The sequence below is a fragment of the Chamaea fasciata genome, unplaced genomic scaffold, assembly GCF_029207755.1.
Source record: "Chamaea fasciata isolate MVZ Bird 193981 ecotype frontalis unplaced genomic scaffold, bChaFas1.0.hap1 SCAF_46, whole genome shotgun sequence".
Classification (NCBI taxonomy): Eukaryota; Metazoa; Chordata; class Aves; order Passeriformes; family Sylviidae; genus Chamaea; species Chamaea fasciata.
In genome coordinates, this window is record NW_027094131.1 from 292,132 (window position 1) to 311,992 (window position 19,861).

Consider the following 19,861-nt stretch of genomic DNA (forward strand, 5'->3'; position numbering starts at 1 on the left):
CGTCCTCTTCCTTGAAGCTGCGGGTCTCCCAGGCTCCCCAAATCCGGTGTCCCCCCAGCCCCACCGGTCCCGCCGCTCCCCACGTGGCCCGGCAGAGCTCGGAGGACCCGGCCCGGGAAGCCCAACCCCCACCCAGGGGGGACCCACACCCCCCCGCCCCCTGCCGGGGCTCTGCCGACACCGGGACACCCCAAAAATACCGCCTGGGGACCCTCCGATATCTCCCCGAGGGGCATCGGCCAGTCGACTTTGGAGCCACATGAGATCCAAACATCCTCCCCAAAAACACCTCAAACCCAGGGACCGCCCTGGGATATTTGGGGCGAACTCCCCCTCCCCAGGCACCTGCGGGATGGGGGCTGTCCAGGGGTCCTGCGAGTTCAGGGAGCTCTGGAGCCGCCTGGTCCCCTTCCCTCATCATCTTCTCCCGCTCCTGCTGCCACTCTGCCTCTTCCTCCCTCCCTCCCTCCTCCTCCCCCGTTCCCCAAAGGTCTCACAGCCCCCAGGAGGAGCAGGAATGGAGCTGATACAGGTCGAGACACAGAGAGGGTTGTGGGATGCCAGGAGTGGGATCACTGGGAGTGACTGGGATGTACTGGAATCATACTGGGCGCAGCTACTGGGTGACTGAGTTATACTGGGATCATTCTAGGACCATACTGGGAATGATTAGGAGCAGTGCAATGGCTCCAGTGCTGGGCTGGGGGCACTACTGAGGGTGACGAAGGGGCAGTGGGACCCCCCGGCACCGGGACACCCCTGCTCCCCTTATCCTGCACGGGGACCCCCCTGAATCCCCTATTTCTGGACATCAGGACGCTCTGCTCTCCTTTTCCTGGCCATTCCATGTCTCCCAGCCTCCAGACTTCCCATGTGCTTGACCCTGGGATGCACTGGAACAACTTGGACCCACATTCCTGCCATTCCCAGCCCTCAGCCCCACCTTTGTGCAAAACCAGATACCCCTGAACTTCCCCTTCCCGAACATTCCGGGTGCCCCCGCCATGTTACCGTCCTGTTTTGGGAAACCCTGGATTCCCCTTTCTTGGGCACAGGGACCCCCTGGAACTCCCTTCTACCTCTCCAAGTCCCTGCCCCCCATTTCCTTGACCCTGAGACCCCCCTGACCTCCAGTTTCTGAGAACTGAGGTGCCCTTTTACTCCTTTGCATGGCACTGAGATCCCCCTGCACCCCCTTATCTGGCATCAACTCAACCTTTTCCCGGCTACCCCGCCTCTCCCAGCCCCCAGAGCCACCTTTTTCCTTCACCCTGGGACCCCTGGGCCCCCATTCCTGCATTTCCCAGCCCCTCCTTTCCTCACACTAAGGATCCCTGGCATCCCTTTGAAGGGCACAGGATTCCCTGGACACCCCATCCCACTTCTCCCATTCCCTGCACCCCCTTTCCTTTACTCCAAGCCCCTGAACTTTCTTCCCAGCTCTTCAAGTCCCTCCTTCCCTTGACCTGTTGAGCCCCCTGCATCCCCAAACTCTCATTTTCAGTCCCATCAGTTCCCCCAAATCTCCATGTCCCTCCATTTCTCCACTCCTCCACTCCTTGCAGTACCTGGAAGTGGCACTGTCAGAGGCCAGCCTGGGGGTCCCTCAGTCCTAGATTGTGGGGACATGGATGGGACCCCTGCGAGCGCTGGGACAGCAAGTGGGGCTGGATGGAACTGCAGACACGAGGGATGGCAGTGGGAGCTGAGCTGGGATATTGGGATAGCCAGAGCTGGGATATTGGGATAGCCAGGCCCGGGATATTAGGATAGTCAGAGCCAGCTCAAAAAGAGGAACTGGCATGTGGCCGTTACAACCAGAGTAGAGAAGGCTGGGGGGAGATTGGGACTGGGATCTGTGGGAGTGGAGGACTCTGAGGGGCTGGGATGGGATCTTTGAGGATGTAGGAAATCTGTGGGGCTGGAATGGGAATCCAGGGAGCTCCAAAGGGCTCTGTGGGGCTGAGACACAACTCCATGGGTCCATTCTCTCCTGGTTCCCAGGTCTCCACAGGGTGCAGGTGGTTTCCAGCTGTGACCTCCTGTCCAATGGAGCATCCATGAATCCCAGCAGTACAGCTACAGTGGGATGTCATCTCCTTCCAGCTGAGATCCGGGAACTTTGCAATGTCCGATGGTGCCACCCGGATCACCCAGAGGTGCTGGGAATTCAAAGAAATCGCAGTGGAGCATATGAAGCGTCACCTGGGACACACAGGTGTGGAAGAGCTCCCAAAATACATCACATATGGTTGGAAGGCTCTGGAGCACAAAGGTGGGTGTGGGAGAGGGAGGAAAATTCAAATACGAGTGTGGAATTCTGGAATGGAGGACTTGGCAATGCAGAAATTCCCTTGGAATTTCCATGGCTGGATCTCAGTCTTATTCCAGTCAGGTGAGAATTCCATGCATGGATCTCCCCTCCAGCCCACTGCCATGGGAATTCCATGGGGAAATTATTTGATGACCAATGAAATGACAGCAGTGAAAGGAGAAGGAATCCATGCTGGGATTTGATGGGATATAATTCCCAATCCTTTCCCCAGGCTGGCTCTGTTGTGCCCATGGCAGTGCCAGGGGAGTGCCCTGTCCCTGCCCTGAGCCCATCACGAGCCTTTCCTTGGGTGTTCTCTGCCCTGCCTGGGGCAGGAGGGCACTGCCCGTGGCTTTGGTGGCCCTGGGCACCCGACCAGGGTCCAGCCACTGAAGGTGGCTCCTTGGGAATGTTCCAGAGCAAAACTTAAAGCAACCAACAGTTTCTGGAGGGGATTCTTTCCCTTTGGCCTGTGCCGGGAGCCCAAGGGCAATAGCCCGGGCACAACAGCCCAGAGTGCTGGAGCTCAGTGTCCCTTGGCCAGGCCATGTTCCCTGGCTGTCCCCTATCCCTTGGCTCTGCGGGACTGGGGGTGGCAGCAGGACCAGGGGCAGCCCTGGGGGAGAACAACCCTGAGCCCCAGCTGGGCCAGTTCCCCCAGTTCCACCCAGAGGAGGGGCCCAGGTCACTCCCAGCATGGGCCCTGTGGCTCCCAGTCACTCCCAGTATGATCCCAGTCACTTTCAGATACACTCAGTACGATCCCAGTTCTATTCCAGTCACTCCCAGTATGATCCCACTATGATCCCAGCATGGTCTCTGGTGTTCCCATTCACTCCTGGTATGATTCCAGCCTCTGCCAGTACAGTTCCAGTCAGGCCCAGAATCATCTCAGTCACTGCCTCTCTGGCTGCAGTCCTTCCCAGTATGATTCCAGTATGAACCCAGTCACTCTCAGGACAATGCCATTTGCCCCCAGCATGGTCCCACTTGCTCCCAGTTACCCAGTATGGTCTCAGTCACTCCCTGTACAATCCCAGTCACTCCCAGATAACTCTCAGAATTATTCCAGTAACTTTCTTTATGGTTCCTCTGTGATCCCAGTCACTCCCAGTCTCTCTCAGTGTCCCCCAGTGTGCTTCCACTTACTCCCAGTTGCTCCCAGTAGCTTCCAACAGCATTCCAGTTGCTCAGAGCCATTCCCAGTCAATTCCAGCATGATTCCAGTCACTGCCTGTATATCCCAGTTGCCCCAGCACAATCCCAGTTGCCATCAGCATGCTCCTACTCACTTGCAGTATGATCCTAGAATGACACCAGTCACCCTCAGTGTGGTCCCAGTTGCTCCTTGTATGATCCCAGTTGTCCCCAAACATGGTCCTGGTGTGGTCCCAGTTGCCTCTAGCAGACCCAGTCACTCCCAGTATTATCCTATCCTGATGCCATGATAATCCCAGTCACTTCCAGCATGGTCCTAGTTGCTCTCAGTTCCTTCCAGTCTAATCCCAGTTGCTCTGAGTTGCCAGTACCATAGATCCAGTCATTCCAAGAATGATCCTAGTATGAGTCCAGTGTGATCCCAGTCTCCCCCAGCATGGTCCCAATCAATCCCTGTTGACCCCATTGTTGCATCCTGTGACAACAGTGATCATTGTGTCCAGAGAGGTTGCAGTTGTCGGCAGGGAAACTGACGATGCAAGTCTCTGTTTTGTTAAGCTTGAGGAACCCATTTATTTTCCCCCACCCCCAAGCCTGGGAGGGGGTGAAGATGAAGACAGTGAGCAGGGGCAGGGTCATGAGGTTATGTAGGGTGTTGTAGGAATGGGATTTTCAAAGGAGGAATTAACAAAGGTAAGGTCAAATTCTAGTGACCTTAATATGGGAGCACTCACACCCCATCACTCCCAGTTACTCTCAGTGTGTTCCCAGTCACCCCCAGTATGGCTACAGACATTCCCAGTATATTCCAGCTGCTGTCACTATGATCCTTGTTGCCCCAGTTCTGGTCCAGCTGGGTCCCAGTGTGCTCTGATCCTTCTCCCAGTGGGTCCCAGTCCTGGGCCCGATGTATCCCGGTGTATGCCAGTGTCCCAGTCCATCCCAGCCTGTTCCAGTCCATCCCTGTCCCTTCCTGGCACCTGCCACCATTTCTCGGATCCTGTCCCTCCCACCCCCAGAGCTGCTGCCCCAAGATGCTGCTGGGGCTTGGGGGCTTCATGTTGGGCATTGTCTGCCTGGGCTGGGCTTGGCCTCCACCCGTGGGTACACCCCAGGGGTCATGTACCCCCCTTGGAGTGTGTGTGACTCCCCCATGCCCCCCCCATGCTGGGGTCACCCCCTTTCCTCCCACAGCACACTCCTGGAAAAGCTGGCAGCCCACAGCTTGGACAGGAGCACTCTTGGCTGGGTTAGGAACTGGCTGCATGGCCAGGCCCAAAGAGTGGTGGTGAACAGTGCTGCATCCAGCTGGCAGCCAGGCACCAGTGGTGTACCTCAGGGGTCTGTGCTGGGGCCGGCTCTGTTCAATATTTTTATTGATGACATGGATGATGGTATTGAGGCTTTCATTAGTAAATTTGCAGTTGACACTAACCTGGGAGCATGTGTTGATCTGTTGGAAGAGAGGAGGGCTCTGCAGAGAGGCCTGGAAGGGTTGTATGGATGAGCAGAGTCCAGTAGGATGAAGTGTAATAAGTTCAAGTGCTGAGTCCTGCATTTTGGCCACAAAAACCCCCTGCAGCACTACAGGCTGGAGAGAGTGTGGCTGGACAGTGCCAAGGCAGAAAGGGATCGGGGGCTACTGGTGACAGCTGGCTGAACATGAGCCAGCAGTGTACCTTGGTGGCCAAGAAGGCCAATGGCATCCTGGCCTGTATCAGGAATAATGTGGTCAGCAAGAGCAGGGAGGTCATTCTTCCCCTGTACTCAGCACTGGTGAGGCCACACCTTGAGTGCTGTGTCCAGTTCTAGGCCCCTCAGTTTAGGAGGGATGTTGAGACGCTTGAGTGTATCCAGAGGAGGCAGCAAGGCTGGTGAGGGGCCTGGAACACAAGCCCTGTGAGGAACGGCCGGGGGAGCTGGGGTTGTTTAGCCTGGAGAAAAGGAGACTCAGAGGTGACCTTATCACTCTCTACAACTTCCTGAAAGGTGGCTGGAGTCAGGTGGGAGTTGGTCTCTTTCTTCAGGCAGCAACTGCCCAAATGGGAGGACACAGTCTCAATCTGTGCCAAGGGAAATATAGGTTGGATATTAGGAAAGAGTTTTTCACAAAAACAATAATAAAGTCCTGGAGCGGTCTGCCGGAGGACGTGGTGGAGTCACCATCCCTGGATGTGTTTAAAGAAAGACAGGATATGGTACTCAGTGCCACAGTCTAGTTGAGGTGCTAGGGCATGAGTTGGACTTAATGATCTTGGAGGTCTCTTCCAACTTAGTGATTCTGTATTCTGTAAAAGGCCCCTTGGGGGGACATTGGGGGCTCCCAATGGCAGCTGCAGGCAGAGGCACCCTGGAGGAGCAGAGCCGTGTCCTCCAACACCCCGAAGTGGGGAGCCCAGAGAGGGGGGTGCGCCGCGATTCGCGGGAGCGTCAACAGCCTGGAGAGGGGCAGGGGGGACTCCTTGGACCCCCTGTACCCCAAAGCAGAGAATAAGGGGAGAAGGGACCCAAGGACCCCTAAAACCTCCAGCATCCCTAATTGGAGAAGCAGAAGAGGGGGAAGGTTTTTGGGTTCCTGGGACCCCCAGCAGCCTGGGGAGGGCAGGGATAGAGTAGACGGGGGACCCCCAATACAAGCGTGACCCCCAGCAACTGGAGCATGGGAGAAAACCCTGATCACCAAAGGAGAGAGAGCAGAGACAGAGAACGCCTGGGAGGCATTTTCAGGGCTGAATCTTGGTGTTTGAGAGGTTTATTTGGAGCCCAGATGCCGTGTGACTTCTAGCAATGGACTTGGCTGGCAGGATTGTCAAACCCAAGGCACTCAAATATCTTTTTTCACCCAAACCAGGATTTCCCATTCCCAACCCTTGGCCGGATGGAGAAGGAGGCTGTGAGAAAGAGGAAGATGCCCCAGGACACCCAGGCAGGTGAGGAGGAAGTCAGTGCCCCTTTCCCCCTCTCTCCTGCTCCATCTCCCAGACCAGCCCGGCTGCAGGACAACCCCGCTGCCAACGCCATCCTGCTGGGGACACACTGGGAGATGTTCTTCCCCTTCCCTGAGGCACAGAGGCAAATCCCATCCTCTCCTTGTCCTGCCTCCCCCAGACAAGGAGCTGAGCATGGAGAGCAGGGAGGACAAATCCCTGCGGCAGAACCTCTTGGAAGAGGCCATTTTGAGCGGCTCCACAGTACAGGAATCCATTGGGAAGGAAAAGCCCTGGAGATCCCACAGGAGGAGGGTCTGCAAACACAGCTGGCAAGGATGTGAGGAGGAAAGACCCAGCCTGTGTTGGGAAGGAAGTTGGATATTGAGCCAGAGCTCAGAGCTGGTGGTCCATGAGGAGCTTCCTGATGGGGAGAAGCCCCATAAGTGCTTGGAGTGTGACAACAGCTTCAGCTGGCAGTTCCTCTTCATCTGCCACCAGAGGATTCACACTGGGGAACGACCCTATGAGTGTGGGGAATGTGGGAAGACTTTCAGCCGGAGCTCCCACCTGATCAGCCACCAGAGGAACCACACTGGGTAAAGGGCCCACGAGTGTGATCAATGCAGGGAGAGGTTTCAGATCAGCTCCAGTCTCCTTCTGCACCAGCGCACACACACTGTGAAAGGAGAGGCCCTTTCGCTGCCCCGACTGCAGGAAGGGCTTCAAGCAGAACACACACCTCGTCACTCACCAGCACATCCACGCCGGTGAGGGGCCCCACGAGTGTGAAGAATGTGGGATGAGCTCAACCTGGAGCTCCCACCTGATCTGCCACCAGAGGATTCACACTGGGGAATGGCCCTATGAGTGTGGAAAATGTGGGAAGAGCTTCAGACATAGTACCAACCTGAACCAGCACCTGAACATCCACACTGCGGAGGGGGAGAGGCCGTACAAGTGTGGGGAGTGTGGGAAGGGCTTCAGCCAGCATTGCAACCTGACCATCCACTGGCGGATCAACACTGGGGAGACGCCCTATAAGTGTCTTGAGTGTGGGAAGACGTTTCCCATCAGCTCAAGTCTTCTTCTGCACCAGCAGGTTCACACAGAAAAGAGGCCCTTCCACTGCCCCAAGTGTGGGATGGGCTTCAGGCAGAACTCCACCCTCATCACTCACTGGCGCATTCACAGCAGGGAGAGGCCCTATGAGTGTCCCCAGTGAGGGAAGAGCTTCTCCAGGAGCTCAGACTTGACCAGACACCAACAGAGGCACCGGTAAGGGAAGCCCTGCCAGTGCCCCAAGTGCAGAAAGAACTTTGTGCCCTACTCCAACTCCATCCCCCACTGGAGGAGCCACGTTAGGCAGAGGCCTGCTGACCCACATTCCCTGTTATCCATGTTGGGAAGACACCTGGCTGGTTAATTCTTTTGTTTAGGCTTTAATTTTCTTCTGATTCCTCTTCATCCCTTAAAAACAGCTAAAACAGCGTTGAAAGGAAAGAAATTGGTCAATGTCTAATCCCATCATTTCAAAGGTATTTGAGGGGGAATTTAGGATTTGGAAACATATTCTGGAAGATTTGTGTGTTCTTGGGGGATTTTGGGCAGTGTTCTTTCTCTCTTTGCTCTTCAAAAGCCTAGTGGGATTTATCTTTCCCCTCAAAACATCTCAATACCACTGAAAACAACTCAAATTTGCCCCAAAGGGGCAATATTCCACCTCAAAATGGCTCAATCCCACCTCAGATAAACCCAATCCCTCTCCAAACTTACTCGATTCCACAGCTCCCAGGGTGAGGTTGGGTTGGAAGGAGACTGGGAGAAGTGGGATCCAAATTTAGAGTGGTGTGATCGGGATTGTGTGGGGCTGGGTGAGTGGGATGTGCTTAGATAGTAAATCAAACTTGGAGAGTTCTTGATTTCTGTCCCATTCATTTCCAGCCAGCTGCAGTTCTGTTTTCAGAGTGCCACCTTCTCAGCTGATTGTGTTTGTGTCCTCTTTTCTCTCCTGCCTCTCTCTGCCTGCTCTGTTTGTCTCTGTGTCTCCCTTGAGCCAGGACAGCTCCCACCAAAGACCCTGCCCTGACTGAATTCCCAATGCAGGAGCTCCAACAAGCATGGATGAAGTTCTGGGGGCTGGCAGTGAAATGTGACTGTAGGATCTTGCTGCCCTTGGCTTTTGGCCCCTTCTTCAGAGCTTTGCCTTCTAGGACAGGAAGATCTTTTCCTGTCTGGGAACTGGAATTCCAGAGCCTTGGAGTGTGTGCCTTGCAGGACCATCCAGACTGGGATCATGTCAGTTTGGGTGGGTCTTGGGGGAGATGGGAAGGGGGTTTTGTGAATTTTGGGGCTATTTCTGTTGCAGCGGGTGGTTGGGATGATCCTGGCCAGAAGCTGTTGGGTGGTTTGAGGGGTCTGGGAGTGGCTGTTGGTGTGGGAGGGGGTTTTGGGGCAGTTGTGATCCCCCCAGACCCCCAAAGCTGCTTGCAGACCCCACCCCCCAAGATGCTGCCGGTGTTTGGGGGTTCCGTGTTTGGGTTCATCTTCCTGGTGCTGCAGGACAAGGTGAGGGGGGTTCCTCAGGGGCTGTGTGTGTCTCCCCCAGAGCATGTGTGACCCCTCATGCCGGTGTCATCCCCTTTTCCCTCCCCACAGGGCTCCTGCCCCAACTCCTGCTGCCCCCATAAGGGAATTTGGGGAGGGGGCAGAGGGGGTGTGCAGCCCCCACCGGGGGATGACCCCGGCCCAGCCCCTTTGTTTAGCACTGTTATAAGTGTATATTATGTAGTTGGCTTTTCGCATAACTATTATAATTGTACTGTATTATGTTTTTATTGATAAGAATTTAGAAGGGTAATGAATGTTTATTTTTGATTATACCAGAGGGGTAAGATTTTTTTGTAACGTTTAAGCCATGAAGCCTGAAGCTATGGGAAGGGGGTCACATTGTGACCCGTTTAAGAAAAAAACTGTTAACTCTCTGCTTTCTTATCCAACTGAAAAGAACCAGAAAACCTCAAAAGATGATTTATATTAATGTTACCAGAAGATGTGGAGACACCCACAAAATAAATCTACTAGATAAGATTATCGGGGATACTTAAAACAGATCAAAAAGGAATGTTTGATTACCATCTATTGAATATTCAATATGGTGCTCCTTAAAGATAGAAGTCCTAAAGGGTGAGGGGGGCGACGGGTAGAGCTGGTGCCACGTCCCCCCTCAGCCGAGAAGCTTGGTTTATTCTGTCTCCTATTTTTTCTATTTTTTATTTCTATTAAACTTATAAAATTCCGAAAGAGAGTGTAAATTGTTTTTCACAGCAGGAAGCTGGGCTTGGGGCCACAGGAGGAAGAGGCCCAGGGGAAGCAGACCCTGCAGGTGGGACAGGGCTTCGGCTCAGGGCGAGGTCCTGCCCTGCACACCTGGCTCAGGTGTGACCCTGCCCCGGGAAGGGAGCGGGACATTCCCATCTCCACGGATCAGGGCTGGGAGCAACACTTGGAGCACAGACGTGGAAATAGTGGGAGCAGCTGGGACCACACTGAGGGGGTGAATTATCCCCCCCACACCTTCCCAGGCCACTCTGCGAGCTGAGAAATGCTCGTTCTGCCTCGGCCTTGGCCAGCAGCCCCTGGGCTCAGCTCCTCTGCTGTCTGCTCCCAGGCACTGCTGCTGCCCAGTGAGCTCCTGGATTCTTTAGGAGCAGGCCTGGGAAGTGTTTTTGTTCCCTCAGTGGCACGACATCCCTGTTCTCACACTTCCAAAGAACGCTGTGTATCCCAGGTGCGGCCAGGATGAAACATTGCTGTGACTAAAGCCCCTCTCTTGGGGCCCGACAAACAGCGCTCCAAAAGGAGCCCCTGGAGCTCTCCTGGGCCAGCGCCCTCCCTCTGAGTGGGGCCTCTGCCAGCCGGGAACTCTCCGGTCTGCTGCCCTCGGGGGATCCCCAAACCACGACGGAGCCGGGGCCGATACCCCACTCCTCAAGGCTCAACCCTTGGGCCGCTGGGGAGATGCCAAAGCATCCACAGGGAGCATTTCCCTGCCCTGCAGGGGAATTTCTCACAGGTCCCTTGCACTGACTCTTTCTCTCTGTGTGCACACACGAGTGCCCGTGCCCTGGCAAATGTGGCAGAAATGTCGCTCTCTGAGGGCTTTGAGTGCCTTGGATATCTGAGTCAGTCAGGCCTGTAAGTAAGGTCGAGTCACAAGATACAAGCCAAGTGAAATGGCTGCTAGGTGCTGTTCTTTTGCTAAGCAGTTATGTTTAATACAAGTTATAAGCGAAGTTCAATACTGTTAAGTGTTCAGTATTCCTTTTATCTTTGCCCTCACTGTCCTTTTATCACACACACACACACACACACACACACACACACACACACAGAGCGACAGTTCTCGGTTCATTTCTGGTTTCATTGCCTGGATTTTGTTTGCTGGTGGTGTTGCTTTGTTTCCTTGGTGTGCCTGAAGCGTCCAGTCAGGAGGAGAGTGACTCTTGCCAAAGAACTTTGTCATGCTGTCACTTAATATGAAATCAGGTTTTTGCTGATCCCTTGCTGGGGATTTTTTAAGCGCTCTCAAGGCCTCGTTGGTAACAGGGCGAAGGAGCCCTGGCCCAGGCTCTGGCCCTGGGGGACACGGGGACACTGCCGGGGGGTCCCTGTCCCCCTGTCCCAGCCCCCACGGCCCCATGTCAGGCTCTGGGGTTGATCTCGTGGAACATCCTCTGGGGGAGGCTGCGGCACCAGGGGTGGGGGGGACCCGGGGGGACAGGGTACCCCGCTGTGCACGAGCAGTGTTGGACATCTCTGGGGGGAGCTGTGAGGAGGTCCGGGGTGGAGTGACCTCCCCAGCGACCTCGCACAGCCCCTGTGATGTCACACTGCCCCCGTGATGTCACACCACCCCTGTGATGTCACCTGGTCACCGGTGGCATCACAGCCTGCTGTGCTGTCACACACTCTTCCTGTGATGTCACCCAGCCCTCTCTGTGGTGTCATACTCCCACCCTGTAATGTCACAGCATGCACTTTGACCTCACAGCCCTTTTTCTGACAGCTACACTATGATGTCACCACCAGCTCTGTGGTGTCATACCCTTCATTGTGTTGTCACAGCACTGTGATGTCACAACCCGCTCTGTGATGTCACACAGCCTTCTTTGAGACATCACAGAGCTGCTCTCATGTAACAGAGCCTCCATCTATGATGGAAGTGTCTGCACTGTGACCTCACAGTACACTTTATGATGTTGCAACCTGCTCTGTGATGTCACAACCCACCGTCTGATGTCACAACCCACTCTGTGATGTTATCCAGCACACACTGTGATGTCAGAGCCCACCTGTGACCTTACAGCCCACTCTGTGATGTCACACAGCCACACTGTGATGTCACAGCCCGCTCTCTTCCCATTGTGTCACAACAGTCTCCTGTGCTCTTGGAGGCCGCAGTGTGAAACAGGGGACATTTACTTCTATGAGATTCCATGGTGTTACCATGGTCTCCTGGATTCCATGGGGGCCCTCTTTGTAACAATTCAGACTTGGTTCCATGGGAATCTATTGCCCCAAGGGGCTCTCCTGGGTGCCATGAGGCCCCACCGTGTTTACAATGAGATTCCATGGTGTCACTGTGCTCACCTGTGATTCATGAGGCTGTGCTGGGTCACAATGGACACTTGCTTCCTCCAAGGCTGGAGATGTCCCAGTGGCACCGGGTTTCCATGACACCGCACTTTGTCACAATGGGGCCTTGATTCCATGAGAATCCATTGCCCCAAAGTGCTCTCCTGGCTGCCATGAGACCTTTCTTTGTCACAGTGGAACCCTGCTTGCACAAGACCTGGCAATGCCCCAGTGGCACATGGGTTCCAGGAGGCCCCACTTGATCAAAGCAGAGCCTTGGATCCACAACATTCCAGTGTCACAATGCTCTCCTCGGTTTCCTGAGAACCTGATGTGTTGACAATTGACCCTGGCTTCCTTGAGACTCGACTGCATCACAGTGGTGTCCTTGGTTTCATAAAGCCTCGGTGTGTCAAAATGGATCCTTGGTTTCAGGATATTCCATTGTGACACACTGGTGTCCACTGCTCTCTCAGGCTGCACTGTGAAACAGTGGACATTTGGTTCCATGAGTTTCCATTGGGCCACAATGGTCTCCTGTGTTCCCTCAGGCCTGGCTGTGTCACAGTGGACACTTGGTTCCACAGGCAGTGGCAATATCCCAGTGGCACCTGTGATCCCTGACACCCTGCTGTGTTCCAAGTGACTGTTCCATGAGATTCCATGGAGTCACAACGGTCACTTGGGTTCCCTGCAGGTGCCCGGGGAGCAGGAGCTCAACCCAAATATCCTGGGTGTCCCTGGGCTGATGTTTTTTGGGGGCATCTTTGGGTCTTGCAGGACTCCGAAGCCAAGGCACAGATGCCCCTTGGGACACAGTGGAGCATCATGGAAGCCAGGAGACCCTGATGGAGCCAAGGCTGCAGTGTGCCACAGAGGGACCTCAGGGAAGGCCAGGAGACCCTGATGGAGTGTTGGGGGTTAGGTTTGTTCCTTTTTTACTCTCAATAATTTTTCCCCAGAAGTTGCTAGGAAGTTAGGTACTGGGTGCTTAAGGGTGCTTGACCAAAACAAAAAGGTGGCCAAAAGTTGGGAGGGGGAGATGAGGACAGGGCTGGGGGCAGCCTCTCTCTGCTCTCAGCATTGCACCGGAGAGGACACGGGCAGGCTGCTGCTTGCTGGAGTAGGAGTTCGCTGTCCCAACCAGGCCCAGTCCTGAGAAAATCTACCACCATCTGCTCGTGGGCCCAGGAGTGCTGAGCTCAACTCCCCCTGCCCTCCTGGGCTGGCCCTGTCCCACTGCCACTGTTTCTTCAGCCCTTCTGTGAGATTTTTTGCTACTCTGCGGCCCTGCACTGCCCTGCCCTGCCGGGAGACTCCTACCATTCCAGCTATCACCATGGAGCTTCTGATCTCATCCACCAGCCCAGGATTTTCCACCCTTCCAGCTTGGTGCTTTCTGAGTCCCAAGAGATTGGACTACTGCGGGCTTTGTGAAACAAAGCCCCTATGAGGTTCCTCGTTATGTGATTATTAATGCTGTATTTGTTTTTTTCTTTGCCTTGTTCTACAGACTAGTAAAGAACTGTTATTCCTATGCCCATTCCTCTGCCTGAAAGCCCCTTTACTTTTCTAAATTATAATAATTTGGAGGGAGAGGATTTGAGTTCTTCATTTCTAGGGAGGCCCTGCCCCTCCCTAGCAGATACCCGTCTTTCAAACCAAAACAGATTTTGGTGCCCAAGTGAGGCACAAGGGTATTGAGAGTAAAAGGAGTAACAGTTCTTGAGTGACCTAATTTCTTGTGTACTGGATATAGAAACCTCATTAGATAACACCATGTGGTCAAGCTTACCCTGGGTTCGGATGGCACGTGGTTCTGGCTGTTTTCTTCCATTTGCAGGCCCTTGTTTAAACATGGACCCTATAACTAAGGCTACTGTGGCTGTTATCCAGTTTGCTTTATGGATTGATAAGGTGAGGAATTCATGGATTTTTAACTTTCTCTGGAAAGCAAGCACATGGATACATGGCTATCACACACTAAGTGTATGTTTTTGGGGTTACTTTAAGAATGGTACTTTCTGTGAGGTAATAACAATGGGGGAAGTTTTTTCCCAGCCCTTCAACCAGTTCTTTGTGCCTACTGCACCAGCTTTTGAAGGGTTTAAATGTCCTCTAGATACTAACCAAGTGTTGCTGATAACCCTAGCCTATTTAGCATTCAGAGATAAGGTGAGGTTGACTTGGATCACTGTACAGACCCCTACCTCAAAGACTAGGGATTCTGCCACAGAATCTGACACTGCCTCAGAGACTGGGGATACTGCCATGGAGTCTGACACTGCCTCAGAGACTAGGGATATTGCCATGGGGCCTGACACTGCCCCACAGACTGGGCATACTGCCATGGAGCCTGAAACTGCCCCAGAGAATAGGGATGCTACCCCACTGCTTGACCCTACCCACAGAAATGAACCACCTGGATTGGGTGGGGGTTATGGTGAACGAAGTACGCGAGATGGGCCAGGGGCTGAAGGAATACACTTCCCCAGCTGGTGGGAAACCCTCCCTCTGCCCTGAAAAGGGAGAGTCTGATGGTGCAGCAGTGGAACCCACAAACTTTACAACTGTCCAGGTTCCAGCTGAACCACACGGGCAGCCACAGCCAGCAGCAGTTGCCCCTGTGGAAACAAAGAAGTCTAAGAAGAAATCAGAGCACTCAGCTAATAAGGACAAGAAAGGAGGGCCCTCACAACCTGGAGGAGAGCCAGAGGTTGAGATCATCACCAAGTCCCTATTGTATGAAAGTCTCTGTAATCTGCACATACATTGTGTGACAGGTGCGTGAGGCTTATACAGCCTGGTTACTTCGGGTCTGGGACCTTATGGGTACAAGTGTGCAATTGGATAGTGGTGAGGCAAGGAATTTGGGACCCTTCACCTGGGACTCAGGTGTGAATCAGGTATTTGTAAGAGAGCCAGGGCCCCTCTTCCTCTGGGGGTGGCTTTTAATGAGTGTAAGGGAGAGGTTTGTGCACAGACAGAATTCCCAAAAATTCCCTTGAAGGACCCCAAAATTCCACTATAGAGATCCCAAGACACCCCCAGACCCTCCCTGGACTCTCTATAGGCTCCCCCAGAGCTCTATAGAGCCCCTGCAGACCCCCCATATCCCCTATAGTGACCTCCAGATCTCCTATAGGGAGCCCCATATCCCCTATAGGGATCCCCAGCCCACCCTGGACCCTCTATAGATCCCCACTAGCCCCCTCAGACCCCCTTTAGAGACCCCCCCAAACACCCCCTGACGCCCGTATCCCCCGTAGGTGCCCACAGGCCCCACTTAGGGAGCCTCTGATTGCCTTTACAGACCCCTATGGACCCTCTATAGACCCCCCAGACCCAAACAGAGCCCCTATAGCTCCCCCAAACCCCCTTCCGGGACTCTCACACTGCCCTAAATCCCCTACAGCCCCCCCAAATCCCCAGTAGACCCCTCTAAATCCCCTAAAGAGACCCTCAGGTCCCCTAAGACTCCATTGATTCCCCACTGCCCCACCGCAGGGACATGCTGGAGCCAGCTAGGAGGACCAGGAGAAAAGATGGCGGCGACCCGGGTTAGCCCCTTTCGGGTAATCTGCGCCTGTGCTGAAGGAGAGCAAAAATGCATTGGTGGGGTTAGAGGGAACCGAGAGGTATGGCCAATGAAAGAGCGTGAAAATAATGATGGGGCGGGGTCAGAGAAAGGGCGGGAACTGTGAGGGGAAATGGGCGGAGTCAAGGGGACACGTCGTCCTAAAACGGCTCGGTTTGCCCTAAAATCAGCCCAAACGGGCCTAAAACTTCCGGGACCGAGGCCGAGACCAAGATAAGCACCAGACCCGGCACCAACACTAAGACTGAGACCGACTCCGGAACCAAGACCGGCACCGCTCCGAGACCGGCACTGGGACCGAGATCAAAACCGGCACCAGAACTGGCGCTGGGACCAAGTCTGAGACCAACACCGACACTGGGACCGGCACCGGGAGCGCTTTGGAGTCGGCACGGGCACCAGGACTGCTCCAGGACTGCAGCTGAACCAAGACTGCGAGCCCTCCAGGACTGAGACCGAGACCGGCATTGGAACCATCACCAAGACTGACGCTGATCCGAGACCCGGACCAAGCTTGGGATTAACAGTGGGAACACTCCAGGACCAAAAACGGCACTGGCACTGGGTCTGAGACCGCGACTGAAACCAGGACTGAAACTGCAACCGGCACTGGCACCGAGACTGGCACCGCTCCGGGATCGAGATCGACACTGGGACTGGAATCAGCACTCCGGGACCAAGACTGAGACCAAGGCCAGAACCAGGACGGGAATCGGACCCAGAATCACTCCAGAATCACCTCCAGGATTGCTCTGGGACCGCCACGTTCATTCCAGGGAGTTTTGGCCGTGCCCTGGGTGGGACTCGGAGGGACTGTGAAGGACCTCTGGGCCAGGCAGGACGACCTCAGTTCACATCATTCCAGTGCAGCCATCCCCATCCATATGATCCCAGATTGTATGATCCCAGTCTCTATGGTTCTGACCCAGAAATCTGGTGCTGGTCTCAGTCTCGGTCTCGGTCTTGCTGCTGGTCTCGGTCTCGGTCTTGGTCCCCGTCCCAGTCCCTGTGCAGTACGAGTCTCAGTTCTGCTGTTGGTTCTGGTCCCAGTGTTGGCCCTGCTTCCAGAGCAGTGTCGGTGTCAGTTTTGGACAAATCCAGTGGGTTTTAGGGTGGATTTTAGATCACTTTGGATAATTGTAGTCCCATTAGGGTGAGGTCTAGGCCCGTTTGGACGATTTTAGACCAAACATGGTGGATTTTAGGATGGACTTTCGGTGCCTTTGTGTGATTTTAAGCCAAACCAGGTAATTTCAGGGTGAATTTTACAGTTTTTTGGGGAGATTTAAGGGTGATTTTAGGCTATTTTATGTGGGTTTTTAACCAGTTTGGGAAATTTTAGGCCTCTTTGGGCGATTCTAGACCAAACTTGGCCGGTTTAGGAGAGCACGTCCCCTTGGCCACGCCCATTCCCCTCATAATTCCCGCCCTGTTCCTGACCCCGCCCCTTTCTCCACACAGTTCCCGCCCTTTCCTTGGCCCCGCCCTCCCAGGCCGGGGTCCGGAGCGGGGGAGGAGGAGGGGAGGAGGAGGGGACAGGAGGAGGAGGGAGAGAGGAAGAGGCGCAGCGGCAGCAGGAGCGGGAGGAGAAGACGAGCGGAGGGAGCGGCGGCTCCAGCGCTCCCTGAACTGGCGGCACCGCCGGGATCATCGCCCCCCATCCCGCAGGTGCCCGGGTATCGGTTTGCTCTACTGAGTTTTCCAAGGTTCCAGCCAGCGCCAGGAGCAGACCAGCGAGCATGGGGAACAGCAGAGCACTAGTGGTGCCAACACTGAACCTTTGGGGTGTTCAGCCCCAGGCCGAACAAGGAGATGCCGATGTGGACCTGGGCAAAGGTGTGCAAGGGAGGCTCTCTCTATGAGGTTCCAACGGGTTTATTATTGAAGGGGGTCAGGGAGAGAAGAACAGCAGACAGTGCTGTGCAGCAGCTTTTAAACAACGGGTGGTACAGTGGGTGGAACAAAACAACCAATGGGATCACTGTGGGCGGGGAACGCAAGGGGTGGAATAGAAAATCATAACCAATAGGATACACAAAGGGGAGGATACAAAGTCAAAGTACCCATCAGGCGCCGAAGAACAGAACATTGTGGACAAAGAGAGATGGGCAAACTTTGATGGATAGGTGAGGGGTTGGCATATCTAGGAATTGACAGGGAAGGGTCTGGAACTAAGGGTCGGTTTAATTTGATGGGCAAGAGAGATGGCGGGAACATTAAGGGCTAAACCAGCTCTGAGGGAAATGGAGAGGAATCAGAAACACACCACAACACCCAGGGAGGGGGAAGCTCACCCCAAATATCCCGGGGGGTTCCCGGGGTTTGGGGTTTTTTGAGGGGATGTTTGGAGCTTGCAGGGCTCCAAAGCCGAGCCACAGATGCCCGTCGGGGGGCATCGGGGGCTCCTCGGGTGGTGTTTCTGGGATGTCCCGGTGTCGACAGAGCCTCGGCCGAGTCAGGGGAATGCGGGTCCCCCCTGAGTGGTGGCTGGGCTTCCCGGGCCGGGCCCTCCGAGCTCTGCCGGGGCCATGTGGGGAGCGCGCAGGACCAGCGGGGCCGGGGGGACACTGAGTTTGGGGAGCCCGGGAGAGCCATGGCTTCCCTGAGCGGGACTCCAGAGAGGAGAGCCCAGAACCGCAAAGTGGGGACCCCGAGAGGGGGGGATCCTTGGGATTGCCGGGACCCGAATGGGGTATGCTGGAGCTGGAGGGGCAGGATGGCCGGGAAAGGGGTTAAGGGTTCCCAGTGCCAGAAGTGGTTGCTCCCAGTATGAGCCCAGTGGGCACCCCCGTATCATCCAGTCTCCTGGACATACCTAATGTAAGCCCAGTCATTCCCAGTAACCGTAGGTGGGGAGACAGAAGAGGGGGGAGCTTTTCGGGTTCCTGGGGCTCCCAGCAGCCCGGGAAGGGCAGGCACCAAGCAGACGGGGGATCTCCTTCCCTTTCCCACTGGCACGGAGGCAAATCCCATCCTCTCCTTGCCCTTACTCCCCCAGACAAGGAGCCGGACAAATCCCCACAGCAGAAGTTCGTGGCAGAGGCCGTTTTGAGCGGCTCCACGGCGCAGGAATGCAACGGGGCGGAAAAGGGCTGGAGATCCCTGAGGAGGAGGGGCTGCAAACGCAGCTGGCGGATGTGAGGAGGAAAGAGCCAGGCCGGGCTGGGAAAGAGATGGAGCCAGAGCTCAGAGCTGGTGGTCCATGAGAGGTGTCCTGATGGGGAGAAACCCCACAAGTGCTCTGAGTGTGGGAAGAGCTTCAGCCAGAGGTCCAACCTGATCTGCCACCAGAGGATCCACAGAGGAGAACGGCACTATGAGTGTGGGGACTGTGGGAAGAGCTTCAGCCAAAGATCCCTCCTGATCCGTCACCAGATGAACCACACTGGGGACTGGCCCTACGAGTGTGATCAGTGCAGGAAGAGGTTTCAGACCAGTTCTTGTCTCCTTGTACAACATCATACGCATGCAGAGGAGAGGCCCTTCCGCCGCCCCGACTGTGGGAAGGGCTTCAAGCGGACCTCCCACCTTTACAGGCAGTGGTGCATCCACAGCAGGGAGAGGTCTCACAACTGTGGGGAATGTGGAAAGAGATTCAGCCAGACAGCCACCCTAATCCAGAACCAGAACATCCACACTGGGGAAAGGCCATACAGGTGTGCGGAATGTGGGAAGGGCTTCAGGCACAGACCCAACCTGAATGTCCACCAAAAATCCACACTGGGGAGAGGCCCTATGAGTGTTCCCAGTGTGAGAAGGGGCTTCTGTCCAGCACCCAGCTCTTTGTGCATCAGCAGATTCACAGAGAAGAGAGGCCCTTCTGACTGCGGGAAGGGCTTCATCCGCAATTCTCCCCTCATCACCCACTGGCGCATCCACACCAGGGAGAGGCCCTACGAGTGTTCCCGGAGTGGGAAGAGCTTCTCACACAGATCAGTCTTGACCCAACACCAACAAAAGCACCAGTAAGGGATGCCCTGCCCGTGCCCCCAGTGCAGGAAGAGCTTCATGCTCTGCCCTGTGGTTGTTTAGCATGGATGTGAGGCTGGGGATGGACTCTGGCTGACCAATACAAGTGTTGTCCACACCTCTGGACAGCCCAGGCCTAAATCAGAGATCCCAGGTGACTCAGGCCTTTTCCTCTTCTGTCTGGTCAAGGGCAGGATGGGATCCTTCTTCCCCCCACCCTAGCACGGCTTTGGAATCTTTGGGATGGTCACCGCAGGT

The 19,861-nt window shown here is 55.0% G+C and overlaps 1 pseudogene; it reads left to right on the forward strand.

Annotated features, from left to right (window-relative positions):
- The first annotated feature begins 6,350 nt into the window (after positions 1-6,350).
- Positions 6,351-7,681, forward strand: LOC136303980 (zinc finger protein ZFP2-like; annotated as a pseudogene).
- The last annotated feature ends 12,180 nt before the right edge of the window (positions 7,682-19,861 follow it).